Source organism: Tachypleus tridentatus, chromosome 8 (genome assembly GCF_004210375.1).
Source record: "Tachypleus tridentatus isolate NWPU-2018 chromosome 8, ASM421037v1, whole genome shotgun sequence".
Taxonomy (NCBI): domain Eukaryota; kingdom Metazoa; phylum Arthropoda; class Merostomata; order Xiphosura; family Limulidae; genus Tachypleus; species Tachypleus tridentatus.
In genome coordinates this window covers 50373582-50387551 of record NC_134832.1, presented here as the reverse complement: position 1 = coordinate 50387551, position 13970 = coordinate 50373582, and the positions used below count along the sequence as shown (strand labels likewise).

Genomic DNA, 13970 nt, shown 5'->3' with positions numbered 1-13970 from the left:
ATTGCTAGTCCACGTCATACCAAGCTCTTTAGTTTTGAAATAATGTGGTTTTTATTTCGTCACCAGTAATGATTTTGTAAGAGAATGTGTATACCTTTAAACTGTTCTTATTTTGTAGGATGTTTACTGCCGTTTTGTGATTAGCGCTGCGAGTTCACGAGTCTTTGTTGTGAAATGTTTTGCAGTCAGTTAAGCAAATATATAATTAATGGTTCTTCTTCGTTGGTATGAGGATTGGGTAGACAGTGACTACGATTTCAACACAACCATCCACCCCGTACTGGCAGTTCTAACTTTTTTCTTCAAAACTTGCTGTTTTTAGGTGGTGTGCTCGTGCTGACTCAGGCCTGGGGCTCTGGGAAACTCAGACCCGCCCGCTCGAAACACAGAAGTTGACATACCGAGTGGGCGTACCAAAACCTCATGGTCTTGCTTTTCAAGTTGCCCCTAGAGCTGGTTTGAACAGCTGTAGACATTTCATTTTGAAAGAGAGAAGTTTCCGGAGCCGGTGAGACTTATGTGACATGGAACCGTTTCAGAAAGTAATATAAAAGGTAGGTTTCTGGTGTTTACTTGGACTGTCTGATTGGGGGTGGAGGACGAATACTTCAGTGTTAGTAACTTCTGAACACAAAAACAAGCAGACACTACAGTTGGAAATATAAATTTTAAAAGGGAAATATAGATGGCTGAATCAGCTTTAAAAGTATAGTTTGGTTTTTGGCCGTTAGGGCTAATAATTATATGTTTAAAGGTTATAAGAATTTGACTGCGTCTAATCGTTAACTGAGTAAATGTACCCTCGTTGCTATCGGTGTATTTGGATGTGAGGATAGAGAATATTCAGCCCCTGTAAATATTCCACAATTTTATATTAATTATAAGTACATATAGAGGTTGCTTTGTGTGAAACCCGTAAGAAGGACAGTTTACCATACTTCGTACGGAATTGTAGAATAAGGCTTTAAAATATAGAAGTGTGTCAACATCCTTGTTAGAATCTTACAGTTATACCAACAGTTTCTTTACGATTCTGGACTAGTGAATAATTCAAAGAAGGTTATTTCGGATGTGAGAAAATTTTTTTAAGAGAGTTGAATAATAATCTAATTAACTCTTTTTATTTTATTTTTTTTAAGTGTGCGGCGTCATATAATACGTATAACGTTTCTAGAAGTGAAACAAGTCTCCAATTTTCTAGTTAGCCAGACAACCAAACTAAACCAAAGACTCGGTAATTTCCGAGACCTTTGAAAGGCATGGTCATTCAGCACGTATCTGAATTAGTCACTGTTTGTGTAAAGTGTATTTTATCCGCGCCATCTGGATGTTTGGAACAACTAGAGTCAAGTCACATAAAATATAATTGTTTTATATACAAGCTTCGGTGTTTCCTGTATATTTTTATCTTCGTTATTGAAATCCGGCTTATTCTTGAATTAATTAAAACCTAGTTTGTGTCAGTTACAATTACCCTTTGCACAGAGCCTCCTCCTTCCAAGGACCCTGGGACAAAAGCGCTTTGTATTTCTACAATTTTGTCATTGTAGTTCATTCACAACCAATTCAGTAGAGCACAGGTTGAACAAAGGACTTCCTCAGACTGGTGTTTACCAAGTCGAGTGGCGAAATATTAAACGGAAAGCCTGTTTGTTTCAAATATTCGTGCAAAGCTACAAAAGAACTATCTGTGCTAACTGTCCCTAACTTTGAATTGATAAACTACAGGAAAAACAGTTAGTAAACAGCACCTTCCGCCAACTCTCGGACTGCTCTAATCGAATAGTCAGACTGTCGCTTTTTTCGTCTTCTTTAATACACCCAAAGCAAATGTAGAATATGTTTTAACTGTAAATCATTATGGATAACTTGGTTTCACAATTGGGTGTTTGTTTGTTTGTTTTGAATTTCGCCTGAAACTACGCAAGGGCTACCTGCGCTAGCCGTCCTTAATTTAGCAGTGTAGGACTAGAGGGAAGGCAGCTAGTCATCACCACCAACCGCCAACTCTTGGGCTACTTTTTTACCAACGAATAATAGGATTGATTGTCACATTATAACGCCGCCACGGTTTAAAGGGCGAGGCGAGCATGATTTGTGTGACGGGGATTCGAGCCCGCGACCCTCGGATTACGAGTCGAGTGCCTTAACCCATCTGGCCATGCCGGGCAAAATAGTGAAATACTGAATCACACACTGTCCGCACTCCACGTTCTCGTTTTAGTATAAAATCGGACAATAAGAAAGTGGCATAACTTCTTAGTGGCAGATATCCAAGGTTTGGGTTACTCAAACACTAGTTTACAGTTTTATTAACATAAATACCCTGTATTTAATAATTTCCTTTTTTACTTTTAATAGTATGCGTATGATAAATCACAACTGAAGTACTCGCAATGTGGGCTCGGTATGATCAGGTGATTAGGGCACTTGACTCCTAATCTGAGGGTCGCGGGTTCGAATGCCCGTCACGCCAATCATGTTCGCCCCTTTTAGGCGTGTGGATGTTATGATGTTACAGTCAGTCCTGCTGACAACGTTATAAATTCGTTGGTAAAAGAGTATCCCAAGAGTTGGCGGTAGGTGATGATGACTAATTGCCTTCTCTCCAGTCTTGCATTGCTAAATTAGGGTTGGCTAACGCAGATAGCTCTCGTGTAGCTTTGCGCGAAATTCAAAACAAACTCACAATGCGATGGTCGCGGATCGAAATTTTGCCACCGTACACGTTCACTCTTTCAGCCATGTGTGGCGTTATATTGTGAGGGTCAATCCCACTATTCTTTGGTATTCGACAATTGAAGGTGGGGCGGGGTGTTAACTCATTACTTTCCTTCCAGTTTATTACTTTAAAATTATGGACAGCTATCGCAAGGAACGTTCGTGTAGCTTTCGAGAAATTCAATGAACAAAGTCAAATTCGGTATTTATTGGTGTGATCCTTTTTAAACACAAATCATTTGTGGGATGGTCCCTCAGTGTCTCAGCTGTAGGTTTGAAGACTTATAATACTAAAAATTGGGCCTCGACAATTATAGTCTTGACAGCACAGATAGCCCATAAGGTCGCTTTATGTTTAATAACATAAAACAATTTCTGGAATAATTATTTTCCAGTTTCATTGAAAGATGAAAGTTGTGAAACCTTGCAAACATCTCGCTTGTTCAGAACGTGAAATACCCGAGCTTGACAGGTTGAAGTAAAAACGTAATTTGAATTTCTTGACTATAAATAAAACGAGAAAACATTTCCGTCATATTTCCATCCCACTCCTCACGGTTCAGTGATAATCTCGAGGCGTATATCGCCACAATTCGTTGAGGTGGGCACATATAAACAAGTCACCCACTTTTTAATCTGATTGTTATTCTATAGGTTTGCCGGCTGGTAAGGTGGTTCGCAATCAAACCTTATATTGCTGTTTTTGTGAAACCATTATAATTATCTGCTTAGACATTTTTCAACTTCGGGTAAAGCTATACGAGAGTCAGCTCTACTAGCCGCCCCTAATTTTGCAGTGTATGACTAGAGGGAAGGCAGGTAATCGTCATCACCCACCGCCAATTTTTGGGCTACTCTTTTACCAACGAATAGTGGGATTGTGCGTAACATAATATAACGCCCCCACAGCTAAAAGGACGAACATGTTAAATGTGGCAGGGATTTAAACTCGCGACCCTCATATTACGGGTCGAGTGCTTTAACCATCTGGCCATGCCGGGCCATGTATTCGTGTTTAATAATTCATACCGTACAATACAAAAATTCATCCAGTTTAAACTGGTAAATAGCTAATCACTTGTGATATGGATACATTTTAAAAACACGTGTATGTTTACGTTGCTAGAGAGTCTGTAGTTTCATGAAGTTCATGTAGTTTCAAGATGGATATTAAACATTTGGAAGTTGTTATTGTTTTCTTTAGCAACATGCGAATTCAAGCGTCGTTTTAATTCGTTTAGAAAACAAACCGGAAATGGTGTCGCCACTCGTATTTCATCACGTTACGCCATTTTTAATAACCGTTTAAATATTTATTTAATATAAATTCCTAGAAAAAAGGCAGAAGTTAAATAACTGATTGAAATGTGATCCTTTCACTACTTTTCTTGCCTAGATTGAACGCTGTTCAGGCTAAACTTGATTATTAAGGTACGTGATCGTGTAAGAATAGGTGTGTAGCCCTTTGATTTGCCAATTGTTTAGTTACACTACGGGTTTTTTTTTTTTTTTTTAATAATCCATCTAGCATGTGTCATGGAATTTCAAGCCGGTATTAATCACGGTCCTATGTCCTTATTTAGACCAGACAAGACGGTGCTAACACACCTGTAAACCACAACACACGTACACACAACGATTACCACAATGCGTGTGTTTTTTTCATAAAGTCAGTAGAAATAGTTATCATATGGTAAATATCGTAAATTTATTACCTCACCCGGAACTACCAGTTACAACATCAACGAAAAGAAACGGAAACCTACATTCAAGCTCGATTCTGTCTTTAAAAAACGTGTTTGTCAGAAAGAAAGCTAACAAGTAATGGTTATTGTTTCAGGAGTTCACTGTTATGCATGTTTCTCAATTGTTGTTGAAACACACAGTGTTTATTAAAAGATGTTTGCTTGTTTTCGTGTTGTTTGTGTTCTTACTTCAGATATCGAATGAGTTGTAACAAAACAGAAGAAATAACATGCGTTGAGACTAGTGTAACTCGATTAATTTTAGTTTGTACAAGTTTTTTTGGCCCGGCATGACCCAGTGGTTAAGGCACTCGACTCGTAATCTGAGGGTCGCGGGTTCGAATCTCCGTCACACCAAACATGCTCGCCCTTTCAGCCGTTGGGGGCGTTACAATGAGACAATCAATCCCACTATTCGTTGGTAAAAGAGTAGCTCAAAAGTTGGCGGTGGGTGGTGATGACTAACTGCCTTCCCTCTGGCCTTACACTGCTAAATTAGGGACGTCTAGCGCAGATGACTCTCGAGTAGCTTTCCGCGAAATTCAAAACAAACCAAACAAATTTTGTTCGATATGTATATGTGCGTGTGTGTTGTGGTGTTTCTGGTTTCTAATGGTCTGATGACTTTGTAACGCTAAAAATCACGTTTCGATAGCGGCGGTGGACACAGGACAGATATCTCATTATGTCGTTTGGTGCGTAATAATAAAGAAAAACAAATATCAAATAACTTTTTGCCCTTTTCATGTAAATCATATAGTTTCAAAATCCCTTTCGGTTTATGAAAAGTGGTTATTTTAGATGAAGACAAATAGCCAGGGGGAGGAGAAAAATCTTGGAAGATGATGATCGTACATCTGGTTGTCATTTGTGTCATACGATATTTAACCTGAATGTTTCCCATTAGCATGCTGCGTAGTAGACTGTGGGTGGGTCATAACATCCTCAAATGGAGGAAAGTGTGTCAAAGTCTTGGGTTATGTATAATAACCGTACAGGCAATATTGTCTGCTTTTATTTGATTAGTCCTAGATACATGTGTTACATTTTCAGTTGCATGTTTTTATTATTCTTAGATGTGTGGATTTCTGGCTAGGATATTGCTCGTTAGAGATACTAATTCATATAACATCCTGCACGCTTAATAGAGGGTATTCAGGATAGGGTAAGATATCTTTGCGAACGCTGGTCAGCCGAAAATCTGAATGACGTTTGGTATTAATCTGATATACAGTTGTTAAAAGTTTTAAGTATTTTGTAGCCAATTGGACGACCGTGCCACGTTATCATTCACAGTGTTCAGGCCCTGATTAGAAAGAATGGATTATTCCTGAGAAATGTTGAGACTTCCTATTTCGGCTCGGCGTGGCCAGATGGGTTAAGTTCAACTCGTAATCTGAGGGTCGCGGATTCGAATCCCCGTCGCAACTAACATGCTCGTCCTTTCAGCCGTGGGGACATTATAATGCTACGGTCAATCCCATTAGTTGTTGGTAAAAGAGTAGCCCAAGAGTTGGTGGTAACTAGCTGCCTCCTTCTAGTCTTACGCTGCAAAATTAGTAACGGCTAGCGCAGGTAGCCCTCGTGTAGCTTTACGCAAAATTCAAACCAAACTACCTACTTTTGACTAGAAATTAGATTTTACAATGAAAGTTTCAGCCGTTAGATAACATACATAGTTCATTATAATCAGATTGAATTAGTGCTAAATGTCTTTATATATATATATATATATCTTATAATTGAACTTGCAAATGTATATACGTCTAAAACTCGGATTTTGTCACTGATCATAACTTGGTAATGTTATTTTTCTTTTATAAACATGCAGTATTTTTATAGCTGAACAATAAATAAAAACCTGAAGCTTCCATAAAAGTTGTAAGTTTTATATTTAACCATTAAACTTTATAAAAAAGGGGTGTGTCAAAAAATAAAACAATAAGAAAACAAAAACGTAAAATTATATTTGTTTTTCTTTAGTGAAAATCCTCTAAGCTTCGCAACAAAGAAGGAAGTTGTTTTCATTGATAACTGCGTCTACAAAGAAAACTTTCAATAACGTCTACTCTGTGATGTAATGCTGTAATGATAGCTCATTTTTAAACTATAATTTCAATAAAACCCTTTTATCGTGGATGGGGAACATTATTTAATGTTCAGTGTGAGAGTATTGTTGTTGAACTGCCAGACAATTCCAGCAAATCCCTAAAGGGCGGGTATTTTTGCTGATATATAATATATGTCACGTTCTCGTTGCACGGTTGAAAATAAGTCTGCGTAACAAATTAAACGTTGATTGTTATAGATTTAAGGTTTCGGCCTCACGTGGCAATGGTGTTGCGAGGTTGAAAAGTGATGTACCTTAACTTGGTATGATGTAAGTTAATCACTCACACTTTATGGACTGGCCGTAGCGTATAGCGTGTTTGAACTGTGAATCCTAGGGCTCATGATTCGCGACCTTTTGTCATAAAAACTCGCTCTGCACTTTGAAACCGTAGATACGCTTGAAGAGAAATGATCGCATCCCACTATAAGGTCAGAAAAAAGTAGCCGAAGAGTTGGCGGTGAGTGCTGTTGAGTAGTTCCTCTTCTTTCCTTCCAACCTTTCAGCTGTAAATTAGTGCCCCCTCCCAGTGGCACAGTGGTAAATCACTGAAATCTGGGTTTCGATACCTATGGTGGGCACAGCACAGATGACTCTTGTGTGTCTTTGGGCTTAGCAACAAACTATGAAAATTAAAGATGGTTATAGACAGATAACAACAAACAAAAACTTCAAATAGCAAGTAGGGAAATAACCGAAAAAAGTACTTTGTATTCAGGTTCGATTCAAGTTTGTTTTTTGTTAAGTACAGTAGAACGCGCAGTGCAAAGCTTGAACCCATAACTTTCTTTTAAGAATTTTGTATTCCTCATTATGTGCACCTCTTCAACACAAATAGTTCATCGTCTTGAAAACTTGAGAGTTGTCTATATTTGGGAGGGGGGGATCCCTTTTCGGTATTTTTTTCCGGTTTAAGATGAAAGTGGACTTTCAACTTAGTGGTTTCCATGTAGCACTTTTAAGGGTATCTGATGTGAGTTGATAACTTGCAATGACACCTCCAAGTTTTTGGTTATAGTTGTTGTTTGTGCGTGTTTCACAAGTAATTTGTCATATTTCCTTCGTCCTTTCTTTATGTAAAAAGTAAAGTTACATACACCTATTGCGAGGTGAAATTTAGTACTTAGAACGTCGAACTTCAAATCTAATGATTGCTGTGACTAAACCTTTCACTACCAATACTGATATGACAACAATGAAGTATAAAGATGGCCGTAACTAAACCTTCCACTACCAATACTGATATGACAACAATGAAGTATAAAGATAACCGTAACTAAACTTTCCACTACCAATACTGATATGACAACAATGAAGTATAAAGATAACCGTAACTAAACCTTCCACTACCAATCACTACCAATACTGATATGACAACAATGAAGTATAAAGATAACCGTAACTAAACCTTCCACTACCAATACTGATATGACAACAATGAAGTATAAAGATAACAAGTAACTAAACCTTCCACTACCAATACTGATATGACAACAATGAAGTATAAAGATAACCGTAACTAAACCTTCCACTACCAATACTGATATGACAACAATGAAGTATAAAGATAACCGTAACTAAACCTTCCACTACCAATACTGATATGACAACAATGAAGTATAAAGATAACCGTAACTAAACCTTCCACTACCAATACTGATATGACAACAATGAAGTATAAAGATAACCGTAACTAAACCTTCCACTACCAATACTGATATGACAACAATGAAGTATAAAGATAACCGTAACTAAACCTTCCACTACCAATACTGATATGACAACAATGAAGTATAAAGATAACCGTAACTAAACCTTCCACTACCAATACTGATATGACAACAATGAAGTATAAAGATAACCGTAACTAAACCTTCCACTACCAATACTGATATGACAACAATGAAGTATAAAGATAACCGTAACTAAAACCTTCCACAAACCAATACTGATATGACAACAATGAAGTATAAAAGATAACCGTAACTCAAACCTTCCACTACCAATACTGATATGACAACAATGAAGTATAAAGATAACCGTAACTAAACCTTCCACTACCAATACTGATATGACAACAATGAAGTATAAAGATAACCGTGAAACTAAACCTTCCACTACCAATACTGATATGACAACAATGAAGTATAAAGATAACCGTAACTAAACCTTCCACTACCAATAATACTGATATGACAACAATGAAGTATAAAGATAACCGTAACTAAACCTTCCACTACCAATACTGATATGACAACAATGAAGTATAAAGATAACCGTAACTAAACCTTCCACTACCAATACTGATATGACAACAATGAAGTATAAAGATAACCGTAACTAAACCTTCCACTACCAATACTGATATGACAACAATGAAGTATAAAGATAACCGTAACTAAACCTTCCACTACCAATACTGATATGACAACAATGAAGTATAAAGATAACCGTAACTAAACCTTCCACTACCAATACTGATATGACAACAATGAAGTATAAAGATAACCGTAACTAAACCTTCCACTACCAATACTGATATGACAACAATGAAGTATAAAGATAACCGTAACTAAACCTTCCACTACCAATACTGATATGACAACAATGAAGTATATAAGATAACCGTAACTAAACCTTCCACTACCAATACTGATATGACAACAATGAAGTATAAAGATAACCGTAACTAAACCTTCCACTACCAATACAATGAAGTATGACTACCAATACTGATATGACAACAATGAAGTATAAAGATAACCGTAACTAAACCTTCCACTACCAATACTGATATGACAACAATGAAGTATAAAGATAACCGTAACTAAACCTTCCACTACCAATACTGATATGACAACAATGAAGTATAAAGATAACCGTAACTAAACCTTCCACTACCAATACTGATATGACAACAATGAAGTATAAAGATAACCGTAACTAAACCTTCCACTACCAATACTGATATGACAACAATGAAGTATAAAGATAACCGTAACTAAACCTTCCACTACCAATACTGATATGACAACAATGAAGTATAAAGATAACCGTAACTAAACCTTCCACTACCAATACTGATATGACAACAATGAAGTATAAAGATAACCGTAACTAAACCTTCCACTACCAATACTGATATGACAACAATGAAGTATAAAGATAACCGTAACTAAACCTTCCACTACCAATACTGATATGACAACAATGAAGTATAAAGATAACCGTAACTAAACCTTCCACTACCAATACTGATATGACAACAATGATAGTATAAAGATAACCGTAACTAAACCTTCCACTACCAATACTGATATGACAACAATGAAGTATAAAGATAACCAACTAAAACCTTCCAACCAATACTGATATGACAACAATGAAGTATAAAGATAACCGTAACTAAACCTTCCACTACCAATACTGATATGACAACAATGAAGTATAAAGATAACCGTAACTAAACCTTCCACTACCAATACTGATATGACAACAATGAAGTATAAAGATAACCGTAACTAAACCTTCCACTACCAATACTGATATGACAACAATGAAGTATAAAGATAACCGTAACTCAAACCTTCCACTACCAATACTGATATGACAACAATGAAGTATAAAGATAACCGTAACTAAACCTTCCACTACCAATACTGATGATGACAACAATGAAGTATAAAGATAACCGTAACTAAACCTTCCACTACCAATACTGATATGACAAACAATGAAGTATAAAGATAACCGTAACTAAACCTTCCACTACCAATACTGATATGACAACAATGAAGTATAAAGATAACCGTAACTAAACCTTCCACTACCAATACTGATATGACAACAATGAAGTATAAAGATAACCGTAACTAAACCTTCCACTACCAATACTGATATGACAACAATGAAGTATAAAGATAACCGTAACTAAACCTTCCACTACCAATACTGATATGACAACAATGAAGTATAAAGATAACCGTAACTAAACCTTCCACTACCAATACTGATATGACAACAATGAAGTATAAAGATAACCGTAACTAAACCTTCCACTACCAATACTGATATGACAACAATGAAGTATAAAGATAACCGTAACTAAACCTTCCACTACCAATACTGATATGACAACAATGAAGTATAAAGATAACCGTAACTAAACCTTCCACTACCAATACTGATATGACAACAATGAAGTATAAAGATAACCGTAACTAAACCTTCCACTACCAATACTGATATGACAACAATGAAGTATAAAGATAAACCGTAACTAAACCTTCCACTACCAATACTGATATGACAACAATGAAGTATAAAGATAACCGTAACTAAACCTTCCACTACCAATACTGATGATGATGACAACAATGAAGTATAAAGATAACCGTAACTAAAACCTTCCACTACCAATACTGATATGACAACAATGAAGTATAAAGATAACCGTAACTAAACCTTCCACTACCAATACTGATATGACAACAATGAAGTATAAAGATAACCGTAACTAAACCTTCCACTACCAATACTGATATGACAACAATGAAGTATAAAGATAACCGTAACTAAACCTTCCACTACCAATACTGATATGACAACAATGAAGTATAAAGATAACCGTAACTAAACCTTCCACTACCAATACTGATATGACAACAATGAAGTATAAAGATAACCGTAACTAAACCTTCCACTACCAATACTGATATGACAACAATGAAGTATAAAGATAACCGTAACTAAACCTTCCACTACCAATACTGATATGACAACAATGAAGTATAAAGATAACCGTAACTAAACCTTCCACTACCAATACTGATATGACAACAATGAAGTATAAAGATAACCGTAACTAAACCTTCCACTACCAATACTGATATGACAATAATGAAGTATAAAGATAACCGTAACTAAACCTGAACTACCAATACTGATATGATAACCAATGAAGTATAAAGATAACCGTAACTAAACCTTCCACTACCAATACTGATATGACAACAATGAAGTATAAAAGATAACCGTAACTAAACCTTCCACTACCAATACTGATATGACAACAATGAAGTATAAAGATAACCGTAACTAAACCTTCCACTACCAATACTGATATGACAACAATGAAGTATAAAGATAACCGTAACTAAACCTTCCACTACCAATACTGATATGACAACAATGAAGTATAAAGATAACCGTAACTAAACCTTCCACCACCAATACTGATATGACAACAATGAAGTATAAAGATAACCGTAACTAAACCTTCCACTACCAATACTGATATGACAACAATGAAGTATAAAGATAACCGTAACTAAACCTTCCACTACCAATACTGATATGACAACAATGAAGTATAAAGATAACCGTAACTAAACCTTCCACTACCAATACTGATATGACAACAATGAAGTATAAAGATAACCGTAACTAAACCTTCCACTACCAATACTGATATGACAACAATGAAGTATAAAGATAACCGTAACTAAACCTTCCACTACCAATACTGATATGACAACAATGAAGTATAAAGATAACCGTAACTAAACCTTCCACTACCAATACTGATATGACAACAATGAAGTATAAAGATAACCGTAACTAAACCTTCCACTACCAATACTGATATGACAACAATGAAGTATAAAGATAACCGTAACTAAACCTTCCACTACCAATACTGATATGACAACAATGAAGTATAAAGATAACCGTAAACTAAACCTTCCACTACCAATACTGATATGACAACAATGAAGTATAAAGATAACCGTAACTAAACCTTCCACTACCAATACTGATATGACAACAATGAAGTATAAAGATAACCGTACTGACTAAACCAATGAAGTATGACAAAAAGATCGTAACTAAACCTTACCAATACTGATATGACAACAATGAAGTATAAAGATAACCGTAACTAAACCTTCCACTACCAATACTGATATGACAACAATGAAGTATAAAGATAACCGTAACTAAACCTTCCACTACCAATACTGATATGACAACAATGAAGTATAAAGATAACCGTAACTAAACCTTCCACTACCAATACTGATATGACAACAATGAAGTATAAAGATAACCGTAACTAAACCTTCCACTACCAATACTGATATGACAACAATGAAGTATAAAGATAACCGTAACTAAACCTTCCACTACCAATACTGATATGACAACAATGAAGTATAAAGAGATAACCGTAACTAAACCTTCCACTACCAATACTGATATGACAACAATGAAGTATAAAGATAACCGTAACTAAACCTTCCACTACCAATACTGATATGACAACAATGAAGTATAAAGATAACCGTAACTAAACCTTCCACTACCAATACTGATATGACAACAATGAAGTATAAAGATAACCGTAACTAAACCTTCCACTACCAATACTGATATGACAACAATGAAGTATAAAGATAACCGTAACTAAACCTTCCACTACCAATACTGATATGACAACAATGAAGTATAAAGATAACCGTAACTAAACCTTCCACTACCAATACTGATATGACAACAATGAAGTATAAAGATAACCGTAACTAAACCTTCCACTACCAATACTGATATGACAACAATGAAGTATAAAGATAACCGTAACTAAACCTTCCACTACCAATACTGATATGACAACAATGAAGTATAAAGATAACCGTAACTAAACCTTCCACTACCAATACTGATATGACAACAATGAAGTATAAAGATAACCGTAACTAAACCTTCCACTACCAATACTGATATGACAACAATGAAGTATAATGAGATAACCGTAACTAAACCTTCCACTACCAATACTGATATGACAACAATGAAGTATAAAGATAACCGTAACTAAACCTTCCACTACCAATACTGATATGACAACAATGAAGTATAAAGATAACCGTAACTAAACCTTCCACTACCAATACTGATATGACAACAATGAAGTATAAAGATAACCGTAACTAAACCTTCCACTACCAATACTGATATGACAACAATAGTATAAAGATAACCGTAACTAAACCTTCCACTACCAATACTGATATGACAACAATGAAGTATAAAGATAACCGTAACTAAACCTTCCACTACCAATACTGATATGACAACAATGAAGTATAAAGATAACCGTAACTAAACCTTCCACTACCAATACTGATATGACAACAATGAAGTATAAAGATAACCGTAACTAAACCTTCCACTACCAATACTGATATGACAACAATGAAGTATAAAGATAACCGTAACTAAACCTTCCACTACCAATACTGATATGACAACAATGAAGTATAAAGATAACCGTAACTAAACCTTCCACTACCAATACTGATATGACAACAATGAAGTATAAAGATAACCGTAAC

The 13970-nt window shown here is 35.8% G+C and overlaps 1 protein-coding gene across 4 annotated transcripts in view; it reads left to right on the top strand.

The window, feature by feature from the left end:
• Positions 1-13970, top strand: part of LOC143222369 (semaphorin-2A-like) — a 222792-nt gene that overhangs the window by 34024 nt on the left and 174798 nt on the right. The window contains exon 1 of one of the 4 annotated variants that reach the window (XM_076448816.1): positions 240-554. The exons of 1 other annotated variant lie outside the window; for it this stretch is intronic. The gene's annotated coding sequence lies outside the window, so the exon portion shown is untranslated. Of the gene's footprint in view, positions 1-239; positions 555-13970 lie in introns of those variants that run through there. 2 more of the 4 variants (XM_076448813.1, XM_076448817.1) reach the window with 2 other exon arrangements.